This window comes from Furipterus horrens, unplaced genomic scaffold, assembly GCF_987537825.1.
Source record: "Furipterus horrens unplaced genomic scaffold, mFurHor1.1.pri manual_scaffold_13, whole genome shotgun sequence".
NCBI classification, from domain to species: domain Eukaryota; kingdom Metazoa; phylum Chordata; class Mammalia; order Chiroptera; family Furipteridae; genus Furipterus; species Furipterus horrens.
This window is the reverse complement of record NW_028327183.1, coordinates 14,694,364-14,698,727: the sequence shown is the minus strand read 5'-3', so window position 1 is coordinate 14,698,727 and position 4,364 is coordinate 14,694,364.

Below are 4,364 nucleotides of genomic sequence, written 5' to 3'. Positions count from 1 at the left end.
GTGGCGTCATCACCAAGCGCGCTTCACGCCAAAACAAACTCAGGCCGCCTTCGGGGCGGGGCAGGAGCGGGGGCGGGCCCTCGGGAGGGCCGGGCTACGCGGTTGGGGGCGCTCCGAGCGTGACTTGCCAGTCAACGCCTTCAGGGCCCCGACGGGCTCTCTGGGGTTAAGGGGTGTCTAATTGCTGCTCAATTGTTCGACTTTAGCTTGAGGGAGGAACCCGTTCTAGAAAAAGGAGGTGCACCTGAAACTAATATGTAATAATATGCAATGTCAACTATAACTGAAAACTTAAAATAAAAAGATTAAATTTTTTTTTATAAAGAGGAACTCCGTAGGGAGAGAGTTTCAACTTTCTGGTTAGCGGAGAGAGTGCTCTGTCATACAAAGTTGGGGACATAATGAATGTCAACAGACTTCTGTCAGTGCTTCTGAAACTTAGCAAAAGATCGATTTAAATTTCATTAGCAACTCTATCTTTTGAAAATTGCAGTTAAAATAATTCAGGTACTCGGGTGCGTTAAATTTGGCCTCCGTTTCAGAGGAGTTAAAAATGGTACTTGGCTCTGGTTGGTGTTGCTCAGTGGATTGAGCTCCGGCCTGCGAACCAAAAGGTCGCTGGTTCTATTCCCAGTCAGGGCACATGCCTGGGTTGCGGGCTGGGTCCCAGTTGGGGCGTGCAAAATGCAACCGATTCTTTCTCTCATACATCAAAGTTTCTCCTCTTTCTCTCTCCCTTCCACTCTCTAAAAAATAAATAAATGAAATCTTAACAAAAAGAAAAAACTTCTTACCATTCACAGTGACTTCTCCACAGGATCTAAATTGTCTCACTACTTTAGACAACCCAAATTGCAGGGGGGAAAATAGATGCTGCAGGTGAGAAGGGATTGTAATCTCCATCCATCTTCCTCACTTTGGTCTGTTCTTTTATTCAATAAGTCTTTATTGAATGAACACTTATTTTGCACATGGACTGCCTTTAATAGATTATATAAGCCAGTGATTTTCTTTCTTTCCCTTTCTTTCTTTCTCTTTCTTTTCTTCCTTTCTTATATTAAAATGGCTACAGAAAAATATTCCTTTCATTGATTTTAGAGAGGGAGGAAGGGAGAGAAACACTGATTTTTGTTGTTCCACTTATTTATGTATTTCATCGGTTGATTCTTGTATGCACCCAGACTGGAGATCAAACCCAAAACTTTGGTGTATTGGGACAAAGCTCTAACCAACTGAGCTACCAGGCCAGGGTAAGCCAGAGATTTTCTTTTCTTTTTTTCCCTTTTTCTTTTTTTAAAGGTTTTATTTATTTATTTTTAGAGAGAGGGGAAGGGAGGGAGAAAGAGAAGGAGAGAAACATCAATGTGCGGTTGCCTCCTGTGTGATCCCAACTGGGGATCTGGCCTGCAACCCAGGCATATGGCCTGACTGGGAATCAAACCAGTGACCCTTTGGTTCACAAGCCAGTGCTCAATCCACTGAGCCACACCAGCCAGGGCTGAGCCAGTGATTTTCAACCTGTGTGCCACAGCAGGCACACTGGTGTGCCACAAGAATTTTAAAAACATGCAATACATGATCTCTTTTCCCTTAGCCTGTCAAAAATATGACAACAGCCAACACAACAGTAGTTGTCTGGTGTGGATGAATCAAAATTATACCTAATTTTTTGTCGAATCAGTAAAAAATGTATTTTTGGTGTGCCGCAGAACTTCAGTAATTAGTTTATCTGTGCCATGAGATGAAAAGGGTTGACAATCACTTATATAAGCTAATGTTGTACTTAAATCCTAAAAATAAGTTAACACCAATAAACATCACTTTGTTTTATTTAGTAGGGAATTATAAATATTTTGTTGCCTCATTTTTCTTATCCTAACTCCACAGAGTTGTTGTCAGGGTTAAGAGCAACCTAGGAAATCAGGGTTAATGGGGCTTAGAAATCCACACAACACTCCCATTTTACATATATTCAGCAAGTTAATTCAACAAGTATTTATTGAGCCTTTTCTGTGCTCAGGTGTTGACCTTGGCTCTGGTAAAGAACGTGACATGAAGAAGCATGTTGATGCAGAGGGGACTGGGCTCAGGACATCCAGCCCCCAGGCTGTCCCCTGAACAATAAGCTGTTCCATGTCTACAGAGCTGCAAATGTGAGAAACACCATCCCCATGATGCTCTGGCCTAGGCAGCTGTGTCCAGGGCTCAGTCAGTTTGGCTATCTGCTTACCCCTATCCTCCAGCTTTGGGATAAAATACATAAAGCTCTTAAGCCCCTGGCCAGAGAGCAGATTCTTTCCCCACCCTCAACCCCATACATACATTCCAGATCACTCAATTCCAGGGAAGAGCAAGGATTTAGGAAGCAAACACCATGGGAAAGTAGGTCACAGCAGGAGGATGATAATCTCTCCACCATGGCTGACCCCTGCTACTAGAAGCAGGCTGCTCTTGGCCACCCATAAAGAGTGGCTCTGGGAAGATTTTTGTGAGTTTGAGTCCCAGCACTATGCCTCCCAACAGTATGCCCAGGCTGAGAAGACTGCCCCAAGATAATACATCCTCCACACTGGGGTCATTCTCAGCCAAGCTCTTGCTGACTGTAACATTTCCTATGCTGGACTTAAGAGATTCTATCTAGTACACTTTTTATACCCAGCAAATACACTCTTTGTACCCGGCCATAGACTGGGTGCTAGAGACACAAAGAGGACCGCTGGGGAGTCCACAGATGGGAATTATGACCCAGACCCAGACAGTAGCAAAGCCAGTGCTATTGGTACTGAGAAGAGCTCAGAAGCTGTGTGGACCTGTAGTAGGCAGCTGATTCAGCGTGGAGTGAGAGTTAGGGCACATTTCCTGGAGGAGATGATACTAAACAAGAAAGGAGTTTTTGCCAAGAGAAAATGGGCAAGGGTATTCTGAGCACAGAACAGATGTACAAAGACTCAGTAATAAAAGCATGCCTTTCCTACTGGAAAATTCTGGTGGTCAAAGGAGGGCAGATCTGGGAGGGTTGTTTTTCTGGACTTTCTCTTTCAGGTTATGGGAAAAGATGGGTAATGCTGATTGGGAGACTGAAGTGGGGATAAAAGTACAGGCAAAATGAAACACAGGAGCAAAGATATGGCAGAAAGGGAGTTAATGGACGCATCTGACCTAATCGAAATGGGAGGGTGTTTGAGGAAGCATGGATGAAGTAGGGTTCCTACACACCTGAGTGGAGGTCTCTGGAAGCACTTATCTGCAAGGGCCCTATCAGGCCTGATTTTGTCCTGGGGGCACAGTCTCTCAGCCTGGGCCTTAGTGTAAATCTGGCCTGCCTAGATCTCCCTCCCAACCAATTCCTTTGGGCCCCTCTCTTAAAGCCCTCTCCAACTCAGCCTCACCTCACCCCCACCACTTGTAAGTCTCCATCCTTACCTCCTATCATCCCTATCATGCTTCTTCTCTGAAACCTCCCCTGACCCCAAGGCCTAGATACGTAGGTCACTCCTCTCCTCTGTGCTGCTACAGAGGGGAGTTGCAGTAGACTGAATAAACTGTGGGCTGAGCTGGCTTATGTAGGGCCTCCTAGACAATGAGAAGGAGCTTAATAGCAGGATCAGTTTTTCAGTATAGAAAATGGAGAATAAAGGGGAGGGAGTGAGAGTAGAAGCCAGCGAGGAGGCCATGGCAGTGCCCATTGTGGGGTGGCGGCTAGGAATAGGGTCCTGGTGCTGGTAGTAGAAGACTGATCAAAAGATGAAAAGATGATCTCAACCTCTCTGAGACTCCTTCCCTCGGGATCTGCCCATGTCGAATCTTGCTCTTCCTCTCCATCTCCCTCTCCTCCAGGATGAACAGGGGTGCCTCATACCACACACCCAATTCTATGCTTCCAGAATGCCTTCTAGGATTGTTTTGCCTTTACACTGCACACCTCTTCTCACAGAACAAGCTTGTGGAGAGCAGAGGCCAGGGGAACCCTCACTGTAACCCATTTCTGCAGCTCCAGGTTACATCAGGGACTTCAACGTAGACTCAACAAGGGCTCCCCATCTTCTGGAACAGCCTTCCCTCAGATGGATTAGGACCCCAGAAGGGGAGAGAACTGAGCTGTTTTGAAGGCTATGGTGGTAGTTCAGCAGAGAAGGTGAGAGGGTCAGGAGCCTGGAGGCTAGAATGAACCTGAAGAGTGGGGATGGCTGTAGTGGGGAGTTGGGGGAGACACTCCACCACCTCACAGGGCCCTTAGGGGCCAGGCAGGGCTAGGAATACCTGGGAGGACAGACCACTAGAGCTCTTGGAACCTGCACGTAATGGAAAGCTTGGCACTGCCCCTGGGAGATGAGTGTTTGTAAGGAGAAAGACGGAGTCCCCTG